Source organism: Larimichthys crocea, chromosome VII, assembly GCF_000972845.2.
Source record: "Larimichthys crocea isolate SSNF chromosome VII, L_crocea_2.0, whole genome shotgun sequence".
Classification (NCBI taxonomy): Eukaryota; Metazoa; Chordata; class Actinopteri; family Sciaenidae; genus Larimichthys; species Larimichthys crocea.
Genome location: NC_040017.1, coordinates 25,071,652 through 25,086,579, shown reverse-complemented (window position 1 = coordinate 25,086,579; position 14,928 = coordinate 25,071,652).

Sequence of the window (14,928 nt, the reverse complement as noted above, 5' to 3'; positions counted from 1 at the left end):
TTGCCTCAAGTGACATCACTTGAGGCAATACATCTGACTCCCACTGGAGCCTCAAAAAAAAAAAAAAGCTTTAAGACTAAGTTTCACATATGCAGTAGTGCTCCACAAGACCCGTAAACAGACTTTGATGTGTAAAATCATGCACACGCTTCCCCTTTAAAGTTCTGCCACGTTTAGGCAACTAAGAGTGAGAAGCGATGAGGAACAATGGTCTCCGGAGGCAAAGTCAAATGCTTTATTTACCCAGCCATCCGCCGCTGACCTCCACTCAAAACTGAAAATGCACACCGCCCACTTTGCAGAGTCATTTTGCTCAAACCGCCATGCAGGGTCTGCTGATCCAGGGATTACTGAAAGTGTCACCTTGCAATGACACACATTAGATCTTAAGAAAAAAATGGGTGCAGTTGTTTTGAATCATACGTGTGCATGTGTATCCCATTCTTCTGACTGTACTGCAACTCATTCAACACTTCTATGGCATGTTAAAACCTTCACAAAGACTGGATATCGCAGCCTATTGTGTCGCACTGTGCAATTTTGAACAACTTTCTGCTATTTCGTCCACCTCAAGCAGCTCGGAAAATTGGTCAAATTGCTAACAAGTTCCCTGGTTACCATGCGGGGTGGCATAGCAATGAGCAAAGCTAAGCTCGGGTATGCTGTGAAGGAATTACCAGCACACCTGCAACATGTCTGTGACCAATTACACCTCGGCTCCGGGCACCGAGTGTGTGTGTACGGGCTTTAAAGAGATCTTTGTCACACCCAGAATGAAAGACAAGAGCGACCAGGAGCATATTAAAGGAACCTGAAGTGATTTCTCATTTTCTGTTATGTATTGGAATAACCAGGGAAAAAGCATCAATTGTGACAAGTGTTTAGTGGATGCATAAACAATTCCATCTCATTACATTTTCCAATAAGTTAGCCGAGGCAATTTCCTCTGAACACTTGACCTTTCAGACAAGCATATTAAATGCATCTGTTTTGCTGCGCATGTGTGTGTGTGTGTGTGTGTGTGTGTGTGGCGGCGTTAATGCATCACACTGTAGATGCACTGTTCCTGCTTTTTACTAAACTGTCAGCAGTCACAATCGATGCAGCTCGCCTGTGGATGCAGGAAACGGGGAGAGACAGTAGTAGCAGCAGCTCAGATGGGCATTATGCTCATTTTTTCTCATCAGCTCTCTGCCATATTTTAATACTGCGTTAAGCTCATCGGGATGCATAGAAAAGAAAAAGGAAATAGAGATGAAATTGACTGATTCGCTGCCTTGCACAAATGGAAACAAATTCCGTGTGACACTCCTCAGCAGAGGGAGATGGGCCCTTTCCTCACAGTGGCCACAACCAATAAGCATTATTCCTCCTGCTATACATCATAACCAGTCCCTATAGTGAAGCCCTTTTCCTTTTCCTAATCACATATTGTTGAGAGAGCAGTTCTGCCAAGCTGACTTTGGCTGAAGTTTATTGATACTCTGACTCAAGTTTTGCAAACAGATTCATATTATTTGGAAGTGCTTCTCTTGTCTAGTAATTCATATGCTACGACAAGCCAAATAATGAATAGAAGATAACATTTTTTTGGCCTGGAGGGAGGAAGCACAGAGGCAGAACAGTTCTATATCCAGTCTCTTTTCACATCAGTGCTGCGAGGGCTCGTCAACAAGAAATTAAATTTACTCCTGAGCGTCGCACAGAAACTTTTTTTTCCCTCCGTCTGCAAGAAAACACAAAGAGACCCACGGTGTTTTTCTCTCATCACCGCTGCAGACAGTAATGGATCTGATTATCTCCGCTATCACACGGGTCACTGACAATTACCCATTGCTTAAAGGTAATCATGTCCGTCTGTCAATCTTTTTTTCCCACTAAACTCAATATGGGCAGCATATGCAGCAAACTAGTCCAACGTCTATCAAACGTTTTGTTACACTTAGTTGATTATGTTTACTCAGCCTGTAAAAGTCCAGCTACATGATTTATCTATAGTACATGGTTTTTAATCAAGGAAAACTATTACAGTACATCATGATGGACACCAGTACCAATACTTTTGATGATAAAATATAGTATTATGTAGAGGGCTGCAAAGGGAGACTCCTGCAGCAACAGTCTCTTAAATTTCTTGTTAATTTTATGCCATCTGGATCTGCTTGCTGCATGATGACTCATAAATTGGTGGCATATGGCCGATTGTTTGTTATTAGCATAGGTAACATCCACTAAACACTATATAAGGGTCGATGCAGGTGCTGTGCCGTGTTCTCTGCACAAGACTTGGATGCACAAAGCATCCGAGAGCAGTAGCCATTTTTATAGTCTTATTAATCAAATTTCCTCTTATATGCTTGAGCACTTCTTAAAGTTCCTCCTATCCCAAAGAACAAAAATAACAAAGCATCGTTCATGTCATGAGGTGATTGCATTGTTAATAATTTGCAATATATTCCAACAATTTCCAGAGAAAGCATTAATTACCCAATCTCACGCATGCTAAATCACTAGACAGCTTTTTATGGTAAATAACAAATTACAAATGTGTGAATTCTCTGAACTAATGAGGTGACTGCTGCGCACAGGCACAGAGTGTCAAAGTACACAGTCACAGTTTGGCTGCTTTGTTTAGCTGTTTTCTGTTTTATTTTGTAATTGTCTCCTCTCTGTGACTTGTGCATTTCTACTTCCTGCCTTTGTGTTATTTAGTTCCTCTGTCTCTTTGTCTGATCGTGCTGTGTCAGGTGGGCAGTGCTGTGTTCTTCATTTCTGCGTTTGGGTTCACTCCTTGAACTCATCTGTGACAGATCCGTTCTGTACTGTTATGATATCATGATATCACTGATTTCATCAAAAACCTCATCAACGTGGCCATCACAGTCTTGATACTTTAGGTCGACACTGCAGGTATTGATACCTACTTGAAAATAAAACAAACATAGAATATTCACATATTTAAAGATAAGTTAAAGACAAGGCTAACAATTGTTTCAAGTTGCTGAAGATGTTTGGAATCCTACATTAATTCAAGCTTTGTGTTAAAATCCAAGTATTCTGTGCATTATTCTTCTGATTATATTCATGTAATTGTCACACAGCAGGTCCTCGATTGCACAGGTTTGTTTGTTCTATGAATTTGGAGTCTAAAAATCAAACCACTTTAGTGCTTTCTAAAGAGTTCAGCCACTCAAGATGGTACAACAATGAAGGACTGTTCTTTCGCTTCAATAGAGAGGTCGTGAATTAAGATTCAAATACAATCTTTGTCCTGATGGGAAGGATGGCCTCATGAAATGGAGGAAGCATTTTTAATCATGCTGATGGCTCTTAAAGATGCAGTTAATGCTCGCCCTTTTGTAAATCAGCTCAGAGCTGTTTGTCAGTCAGCAGGATTATGGGAAAAAAACAACAACAACTAAGAATAAATGGATTTTCATGAATCTGGGTGGAGGGGTGAAGCATGGGCCAAGGAAAAACCTTTTAAATTTTGGAGCTGATCCAAACCACGGGGCAGACGCACAGAAGACTCACTGCGAGATAAGTCAATGGCAAAATGAGACGAGTTTGCTGCACGTGTGCAAACCTGAAGTGAAAGGTGTGCCGTGACTGAGCATACAACGAACACAGAAGCCACCTCAAACATCCCCATGGCAAAGATCTGCGCTATTCTGCAGCTTTTTGTGTTTATATCTAATATAATTTATATTATTTTATCGTCTGGAAATTTCTGTTTTTGTCAAATAACAAATGTAATGTGTGTAACCATATCATGCGTGCATGTAGACTTCTTTTCTTATTGGAAATAAATTTGAAATAAATAAAAAATCAGCTCCGTTAAAGTGTTTACAGAGAGCTCAGATATTCAGTAAAATGCATTCCCCTCCATTGTCATTTCCTTCTAAGTGCTCTTCATGTGTTTTATCTCATAGACTACCCTCTTTAAGATTGTCAATTAAAGTCACAGCCGCAGACACGACGACAGCCGAAATGACACCATAGGTTTCTGATCATACCCATCGCTGTTGGGATTTTCAGTGACAGGGGTGGGGAGGAATATTGCTTTAACAGAAAAGCCAGAAACTAATTTACACAAGATCAAAAGCATGAAAGAGCACTTCTGCGGAGAGATGATAAGCCTTCAAGGCCAATGCCAGAGCCCCGGGACCGTGCTCTGGTCTCAGCCATGTGGACACTTTCTCTCCGACCACCTGTGTCCATCATTGTCCAAGAGACAAGCCACGGGGGTGCTTTAACAGGAATGCCAGAGCAGCTGATAAATGGAGAGCAACGGTGAGGAGGCAGATAAACAAAACGCTGTCAGAGATAAGAGGTGTGGGGAGACTGCTGCATGCTCGTGGAGAAAGTAATTTTCATACATTACACTTCAAAAGGTTGGAGTTGTGTGTGTGTGAGTGTGTGTGAGTGTGTGAAAGCAGGACAACAAACAAGAGTGATTATTCATGTTCCTTCCTCAGGCACTGTAATATTTTGTTAGCTCTATTATCGGGGCGGCGTGACTCTGACCTTTGACCCTTCTTATTCTGAGCTGTTTGCAATGTTGTAGATGGAGATGTTTGAAACCTCTGTTATTTACAAGTCACCCTGAACAATAGTCAGCTGAAAGCTTATGATGTCAGTGTGACTTTAAAAGTAGCCCATTATCATCCTTTAGCACTTTCACTTCCCTTCTTTGCAGCCCAGCTGTGGTGTCTCGCTGGTAGTGGACCCAAAAATGCAGAGGAGCAGAGTTTGCCAAATAAGCAGCCGTTTATTAGACCACGGGAAAAAAGGGGCAGGGGGGTGTCATGGGCGCCAGGAAGGCAGCAGGGGCAGGGGAGCTCACGGGGGGAGCTTGAGCCGGGGACGAGGTAGGGAGAGGCCGTCGAGGGGTTTAGGCTGGGGCGGACTGGTGCAGAAGCCTGGTGGTGAGGAGGGCGAAGAGCTGGAGTCTGGAGACAGAAATAAAAGTCAATACTCAGATAAATCTCAGTTTACAAAGTCTGATGAGGAGCCTAGTTGATCTACCACGACGCGGTGACAATCTGGCAGCAGCATGCAGGAGGCCAGCCTCTAAATACTGCTCGAGATGATGATCAGCTTCAGGTGTGTGCAGACAGCTCCACAGCACCACACCCATCCCTGTAATGAGAGCACCTGGAGCCCAACCCCCAGCCTAGACACCACACCAGCCACACAGTTTTATGCCAGTTACGATCGGAGTTTTGACATCGTTACAGCCGTTGATGGTCGCTCATGCCGTATTTTGACAACTCTCTTCATATAGATGGTTCATTTGTACAATTTACATTATTAATATGTCACACTGAATCCCAAAGCGGCAACTTGTTAACTGTTCTTTTTTTTTTTTTTTAAAGGGAAACGTTTAGCATGTGTTCTACCGAGGCATAGCACAGGCACTGATAGTGAGTGACTGGCAGGTTTTGGCGCTCTGCAGCAGCATATGACAGCGTCTCCAGGCAACTCTGGGAAACACGTGTCAACGTAGGAAAAAAGTGTCGTTTTTCTTCTTCTTCTTGTCAAATTTTCTTCCCTTCCGTCCACTTTGCTGCGTTAACTGCTGGCATTCCTGCACCTGAAAAGACACAAAGAGTAACTGTAGAAGAAAATTCTTCTTTTTTTTTAAGCACACATATTTCAGGTGAAACAGTAACCTGTGTCAAGCCTTTTTTTTTTTTTTCCTCTCAGTGCTCTGAAGTCCAATCTCAGCCCCTCTTATGTAAACTGCGGGAGCTGTGGCTCCAGCTGACAACACAACAAAAGACTTTCATCAAAGTTCAGGTCTGACGGCTCCATTTGAAGGTGACATTAACAAAAAAAACAAAAAAAAGAGAGAGAGAAGCACTCGTTCAAATATGCAGAAATATGAAAATCACATACTTTTTAAGCAGCGGTGAAAAAAGAGGTCTCGTACTAGATTTCCCTCTGCAGTTCAGTGAAGTATCATTTGTCTGTGACAGTTCACTATAAATCTTGATCAAGATATTTGGCTCGCTTGATTAAATCTATTAAAAGGTATTTATCGGCTTCAACACAGTTCCATTGAAATGAAAGTAAGATTTCATAATTCGGGCTTTCATCACAGTTTATCTATGCAGACTCACAGCAGCACATTTATTAATGCACCTGTCGCCACTCGTTCACCGTGACCTTAAATTTCCTATCCAAGAACTTAATAGAACTACTGATAAATGTAAGAAACATGCCGCAGTTTATCACCCTTCACACAGTCTGGTTGTAAACCTGCCATAATTGACAAATGTAGAAGAATGGTTATTTTTCAGTTCCGAGAGCTGCTATCACTGCAGCACTATATTTCAATTAACTTATCCAAGTCTGAGCGAAAAACGTGCTCATAAAAGAGACGACTGTAACATTAAAATGAATAAAAGTGCTATTATCCAACTGCAGATAATTACCATTAACAAAACCCTGTCACGGTGCAATTCTTTCTACACCTTATTTAGTTACGTAATGTTATTTAATTTAATTTAATTTAATTTAATGGTCATCTGACTTTGGATTGTCTCTTTTTTTTAGTCCGCTGTTCTTGGTATATGTCTGTTAACTACAATATTTCATGTGTTATTTCCTTGAGGTGAGGATGGTTTTTAACTTGACTTCTGACGCTCAAGATTGAAAGTCCAGGTGTGGGAAGAGAGATGCTGATCGCTCGCATAGTTATCGTTATAGCAACCATTAAGGTGCCCTTGAGCAAAGCGGCAGTCTACAAGTGGAGCTCAACAGGGGAGCAAATAAAGACAGACTGGAGAGCTGCCAGTGATGAAAAACACAGAGGTACTGGAATAGTTCGACACTTTAGGAAAAATCATTATTCTTTCTCCGGTGGAGAGGTAAAGGAGAAGGCGATGCAACTTCAATGTCCCTTATAAGAGTACACGCTCCAGGTGATTGGCTTAGCTTAGGATAAAGACTGTAAGCCTGAAACAAACAGGATATAAACTCACACAACTCATAATTGGATGCATAAGTAACTCGGTTTGTTGTCATACAAGTTCCAAATGTTTTTTTTTTAGAAGTTTGTCTACTTAAAAAAACTCACTAAAACTGAGATGATGTTTTTATGTCAACTGAAAATGTTTCCACAGCATCTGAGTCCACCCGTTCTGTGCAGAAGGAAAAAAAGAGCAGCCTGAATGTCTTGTAGTAAGACATGTTGTGGAAAATAATAATGGACAAGGGAGCAGTCAGGTCGACCGAGCTGGTTAGAGGGTCAGTGTGGGTCAGTGGGAGGTGGTGACAATGGTCAGCATGTGGTCACACTGTGGCTTCGCTGCGTGACGAGCTCAGGACGGTCGATTTTAATCGACGAGCTGACTGAGGCTGCTTTGTCTGATTAAAAAAGGTCGGCCGATCAAGATTCAAGATCACACAAATAGTGAAACAATTTCAATGTGAAAATACTGTTTTTCATCATCACTTCGCGTCATTCCTGATAAAATATTAATCAAATTCATGCCATAATAATAATATTCACTCACGATGTATATACATGGTTCATAATAGAGCAGACTTAAATCAAATCAAATCAAATCAGATTTTACCTGTATAGCCCAGTGGTTCTTAACCTGGGTTCGATCGAACCCTAGGGGTTCGGTGAGTCGGTCTCAGGGGTTCGGTGGAGCCTCCGCCCTGGAATTTTTTATACCATTTGTTACAACATATCTTTGTGAGCAATCGTTTTCAAGGATGCTGGACATAAAAACTAAGAAAGGGAACAGACTTTGCTGTGAAAATGACATGAGACTGGCACTTGCCAAGGTGAAGCCACGCATATCTGAACTGGTCTCTCAAAGGCAACAGCAGAAGTCACACTGAGGTAAGTTGTTGTGAGTTCATGCACTGTGTTGGTTTTGTTATTTGAACAAGGTGATGTTAATGCACGGTTCATTTTGTGCACCAGTAAAAAAATCATATTTTATTTTTTACTAAAGAAGGGTTCGGTGAATGAGCATATGAAACTGGTGGGGTTCGGTACCTCCAACAAGGTTAAGAACCACTGGTATAGCCCAAAGTCCCAAAGTACATTTTGCCTCTGAGGGCTTTACAATCTGTACATGGAGTGACACCCTCTGTCCTTAGACCCTCGGTTCGAGTGAGGAAAAACTTGCCCACAATTGCCTTAACCTTAACATGACCAGAGCTGTGTACGTTTCTAAGATTACTCCAACACTGCTCAAAACAGTAAGAGCGGGGCGGTCGGTAGCATAGTGGGTTAAGCGGCCGCCCCGTGTGTGGAGGCTACAGTCCTCGCTGCAGCTGGCCCCGGTCCGCATCGGACAGCCATTTACTCACTCCCCCTCTCTCTGCCCCCTGCTTCCTGTCTATCTACAGCTGTCCTATCATTAAAGGCCAAAAAAATAATCTTAAAAAAAAAAAAAACTGTAAGAGAGTTTGGTCCAGGATCTTCCATTATTGCTATAATTTTGTGAATATGACCGGGGCAAGAGTGCACTCTGCAAACTGTGGATATAAACAAGTTATTTCCATCTTGCTGCGATTCTTCCAGCAGCATCAGTCGTCTGTGTGTGTTTTCAACTTTTCTAATGTCCGGAACATTTTGCGAAATGTTTTTTTTCTGCTGCATTTTACACAGTTGTTGAATTTTAAAAGGTGAGAGAATAATTACATTAATACAGTGAGGAAGGAAGGAAGGAAGGAAGGAAGGAAAGAAGCTTTCAGGCTCGCAACAAATGTGTTCAGGGCTTTTTAAAGAGAGCGTTCTCATGTTGGCAACGCAGTGTGAGGAAATCAGCTTTTTATAGGCAGTAATATTTTATCGATACAACATAAGGTGTTGGATATTGTCACTAGCAGCCGGTGCTCCACAACAGCTGCAGCTGTTAACTGGAATTGCCAGGGAAATTTAAGCGACTCTTTTGAAAACACAAAAGCTATCATGCAGACATTTCCACTGTGCGTTACTTCAAATGCGGCTTTCTGAGAGTGGGTTTGAAAAGCTTTGGTAGTGAGTAACTACGATCAGCACTAATTGTGACAGAATGACTGTAAAAAGGTTATTATAGCATTAAGTATCTGTCAAAACAATACCACCACGGCATGATGAAATAACAGCGCCGTGCAATGAAATCTACAACTGTTTCATTTTATTGATTAAAACGTTATTATTCATCTTTTTATTTGTTATATTTATGTGTTGCAGAGTGCATCAAGCAACCCGCATTAATCAGGATTAATTAATCTGCGTAGATTAATGATAAGAGAGCAGCTAAATGGACGCATGCAGGCAGCCGCATCGTCTTATGGGTTCCTTGTGGCTGACATTTTGGCAAAGAGTCCCCTTTGACTGCTTCCACATTAAATTAGACCACTCGTCAGTGGCCTTTTGGAAACTTAATTCATCATGAGTCAGATTAATCAAGTTAATAAATTGAGCCAATTATCTCAGTGCCGGCCCATTACTAACTTATGTTAGCTGACAGCTAGCTTCAGAGTGATGGACAAGGAGATACAAGGAGCTTGTTTCATGAATTTCAAGCCACATGGTGAGCGATGATAGGGAAGTTTCTCCAACTTTCCAAGCAAAGCATCATGGGGGAAGGTAACAAGCATTTTTAACTTTAAAACATTTGAACATTTGCCCTGCATGGAACATAAATATGGCACAGTATAGCATAGATGAGTGTCGCCATTAGAGTTGACCTCTTCTTGAACTGGTCAGTCTTTGTGTGACTTCTCTCAAAATGATAAATACTGAAAGTAACTTTTGGATGTTGGATTGTTATGTCCTATTAGCCCCCAATGTCCATGTTAATGTAATTTAACAATATTTACCTGTTTGAGTTTATCCTGAATCTTTCCCCCATATTCCAATTTTCCCTTAAATGTTTCACTCTTCACTTTCCAGCCCTGCAAACTATGACAACCCAGTTAACTAATGTCAGTTAGCTCACCTCCTGTGCTGTCACCTTTTCTCATTATTCCTGACTTGTGCCTCTGACACTGTCTCCTCCTGGCCACATACAAAAAATGCCATCAACAACTTTTCAAATTTCTCTTAGTCATCTGCGCCCGTAGAATTGGATTTCACTCTCACAAAGCCAGAATCATTGGGAAACACTTACAGCTGATAGCTCACAGGGGAAACACAGCTCAAAGCAGCGTCACAGGTTTTTAAGTCAAGGTTCTGGCAGCTCAGAAAGACACCAGAAGTCATGATTTTATACAGCTTTTTTTATACTGTTTTTGCCATTATCATGGTTATTTTGCACACAGAGAGAGGATGTGAGAGTGCAGCAGACTGACCATTTAGCTGAATGGAACTGGGCCCAAATAAATCTATATGAAAGACTGAGAACAAAGCAGACACATTTGAAAATCCGCTTTACCAAATGGTTTTGTTTTTTAGATAATACATTATAAATCTCTGGATATGTAATCATTTTGTGTGTATGCTTTGGGACTGGGCCGCATGGTGACACTGAGAGGAAGGTAAAGAGAAGCAACGTTCGACCGACATGTCCACGTGGGCTCTGCTGTGAACTAGCAGGGTAACAAGAGGGTGTATTGTTCTCCCAAGAGAAAATGTGGACCGCATGGACTTACTGTGGCTGTAAAATGAGCGCAGTGTGAGGGAGTAAGCCCATGAGGGCTGACTTTGAGAGTCTATTATCCGACATTTTGTCAGTTACCACTTTAAGTTGAAGTAGATTATAAATAAACTTGTATTCCCAATGGTGACTTACACATATGGAGCTGACATGGACACACACGCTCTGCAGTTCCTCCTGCTCCCAGTCCTTTTCACGTTGCAGTCTTTTGACTGGTCAACAGTTGTCCAGTGAATTGAGTGCCCTGCTGTTGGATTTGCCCTCTTGCAGCTCTTTTAGATGAACTAAATATGTCGCCATTATGTCTTGAATGAAACAAGCATATGAGGCAATTATTTCATAATCTTGTGTAATTTCAGCTTGTTGCTAATAATCATTTAAAAAAAAGCCACATCATGAAAGTACTGGAAAAATGAATATTAATACCCGATGGCAGCACTAGATGAAATGCTATTTAATCACCAAGTTACAGTATACAATACATGATGAGGGGGACATGCATGTGTGAGCCAAACTTTATTTTGTGATAATGTTTGTGAATGTACAAATTCATAGCAGCGTAGATAATTCAGTCTGGACCACAGTGGTGGATCAACTGACCAACCAAGCTCCACTGACGCTCTTCAGACATGCCACCATCCTGACCTAAAATCCCATGAATGGTGATTATAAAAATCAATCGATGAATCACTCATGATGATTGATCATCAGACTCGTAGAAACCTCAGTATATCTCTCGTGAACACATTAATGGAGGACAGCAGATGTAATTTCAGTGGTGCATGACTCGAGTACTAAAAAATCCCCCTGAGCAGTCACTAACCTCTGACTGACACGAGCTCCTCACCTCTGCCGATGCTGCTTTTTGAACTCTGAAGAAATCCATCCACATATGCTGTCAGTGTATGTGTGTGAGGGCGCCGCTACACGTGCAAAGACACGTTCCACTTCTTTCCTGTAACATGACCGGTATACTAAACAGTGTAACATATAATGCTGTACAGTATATTCTTGCAGAATAAATAACCGTACGTTTGAGGTAACCTGCATAATAGAAAGAGTCTAACGTGCCCTCTAATGTCCCAACATGTCCGTCTCTATTGGCAACGAAGATTTTTAGGAAGAAATGAGGGAGCTCGATAAATGGTATGATTAAAGGACAGGGGTGGGGAATCAAATCGGGGATTAGATTCTTATTGTTGTTGTTTTTTATTACTGGTGTCACAAATCGATTCATCGTCACTTCTTCAGAACTATTTTATCACCGAGCTGCAAACGAAACATAACTGGCAGTTAGGCTAGCTGGTCTTAATAAGGGGTCATTGTCTGAACAGAAAAAAAACAAAAAGGTGTGTGTGTGTGTGTGTGTGTGTGTGTGTGTGTGTGTGTGGAGGACAAAGGGAATAAAAAAAAGAGTGTATTGTGCTTACTGTTGTGTCTCCAGCAGTGGAGAAAAGCCTCTCTGCTGCAACACAAGGGAAAGCAATTGTTATCCAAAATAATGTACAGGCGGCGAGCTTTTCAGATGATACTGTGAGCATTTTCTTCTCCCCTTTGTGAAGTTTATAAAGGGCTGCAGTGTCTGTAGATGATGGGGTACGCTAGGAGTATATTTCCATGTAAAACCCAATAGATACTTTAGTGTATACCTTGGATCTGGGCCCACGGTTTGGTGCATCTTCAGCCTCGGATTTTAGGAAATACTGGCATATTGACAAGCAAAAAATAGTAAAGCTCCATCATAACACTTTGACGTTCTTCACATATATTTTATATTATACATTTGTATTAGTAATTTCTATAAAGGATACAGAATCGAGGCTCAGATGGTGCCACACACTTTGCAGGTTTACCCTTTGCAAACCGCTCTGAGGCAGTTTGTGATTTGTGGCTATATAAATAAAGTTTGACCACCTTGACATTGTGGCGAGGCTGGAGCTCTTGACCATGCTTAAAGCCTGTATTCTCTATGACTGAGTGTGGTTGCACGTCCGCAGCAATAAACACTTGTGTAGCAGTTAGTTATCTGCAGTGAGAGGCTGCCTGAACACTGTGGGGTGGAAGGACTCACCTTTCAGACTGTTTTTGTCTCATTACACACATTCGGGTGATGCTGTTGTAACTGACACGTTTGAAGTGTTTTCCACAGACAAACCCAACTTAAGTTGAACAATGTGTGCCCTCAGTTTGACACTAATCTGAGTCCATTTTTGCTGTAACAAACCGTGAAACCATCATGCTCCCGTACGCCGGATCTAAATGGGTCATGGGTGAATCCTCCAGCTCTTGTCTCTCGTTTAGTGTTTGCCAGTCGGATGACAGCGACACTACGTGAGATTGGCCAACTAGCCTGCTAGCATGCCATCTGATAAACAACTGGTGCACTGCCAAAACGTTCTGGGTGAAACTCTCTCTGTTGATGAGCAGTACACATCATTTAGAAATGATAGTTAAACTCTTGAGTTTTTGAGGGCATACCAAACATCTTGCACCCAATGATCTGGGATGAATACGCCAGCACTCCCTACAAAACCCTACCTTTTCTCATTCTTGCAAAACTAATTGTCATCATATCCAAAATGTGCCCAAATGGGTGCATTTTTTAAAGATGAAGTACACGATTACACTGCTATGTGTGGCCTGTGAGGTGTCCAGGAGCTGAATCGACCCTTGCTGTTTGAAACTATTAAAAACTGTAGAAAATAAGAATCGCAATACTCGGAAATGGAAATCTAATAACTTCACTTTTCTTCATAAGTTGTTTTCTGCAGTGGGAACAAAATGTTCTGTGGCTCTGTATTTGCTTTTAGCCTCAGTCCTCATCTTTAACAGCAGTTGTAAATGGTTGAAGATGGAGTGGAAATTCTGAAAGGCAGAAATGTCAGCACTTGGCAAAGTTATTGTTAAGTCATCGAACAGCATTCTTACCAAACATTGCAGGCCCTTTTTTTTATATTGTGTGCATCAGACAAGAAGATAAAATCCTCACTTAATGCACTTTTAATAAACGCCATTACACAAAACAGAAGAGATTTTCTGCTGGCCGAATCTGGAGCTGATGGATCTCAGTGTTGGTCCAAACCTAAATGCCAGTGTGAGTTAGACAGAAAGTCAGCGACGCTGAATCATCGTAAATGTACAACTTGGATAAATGTATTTTTAAAGTCCTTTCAAAAGGATGGACACACAATGGCTCATTTTGACGCAGCAGTCTGTGGACACATCAGCTGTGTCAGCCAGACAAATGTGGTCCGGAGAGAGTGCTGCTTTTTCTCCTCCATCCTCGTCTTTTGTCAGTCATATCGGAGATGTCGGACAAAGCGTTTCATCTTTTCTATCCTTGAAGAAGATACTGCAATGTATCAGTGTATTGCAGCCACCAAGTCATTGCAGACTCTTTCCCTCAATAACATGCTTGTCAAGTGTATCTTCCCCCACACTCTCCTTTTTTTTCCCCCTGTGGTGGATTGTAAGCAAACAACACAATGCTGTGAATGGATGCTCAGTGCTCCAGGTTAATGTACTTCATTAGAGGTTCAGTTTTGCATGTCTGGCTTAATTTAACGGGCCGGAAAGCCTTGGGACAATTCTTCTGACATTTCAAGAATGCCAGGGCCGGCATAGGAGGCTTATGTTTATGTGAAACCATGGAGAGACAGAGAGAGAAGGGCTACAGCTTACTCTGCCTGTTAATGATGGTTTGGAGCCTAAGGAGACAGGATGCAGACGGACCAAGGGAGTACACAGCTGGAGTAAGGAGGGCAGTTAAGGATGCATTACAAGGTAATGCCCTGCTAGGAGTGGAGGCGGGGGTCATGTCTCCCACGTTCATGACAGCAGCAGTCATTCATACATCGCTCCCTTTTGGTTTTCTAGTTTCCACTAAATTACCCTTTTCCCCCTTTTGCACAAATGCACAGAAATGTATAATATATGAAGAAAAATGCTATTATTCATCATGGTGCATGTGCCTGCATATGTATGCACAGGCAAACGATAAGGCAATATGAATATTAGATGTATTTTTCTGACATTTCTCTTTTTCCAGTTGGGTTTCCCTCTTTTATGAAAGCAGCCATCAACTTAAATAAAGAGCTTCGATGTTTGTGAGTGATTATGGTCGTGTGATGCACTGGAAAGATTTCATACATCTCTTGTGGTATTGATTGATCAACTGGCTCCTGAAAAATCCACTGACATGTTTTTCTAACAGCAGCTGACATCAGCTCGGGCATTATACAGACCGTACCCGTGGGAATTTTTCATTCTTCATACGAATGAACCAGACTCATTGTAGCCGTGAAAAATGTGCAAT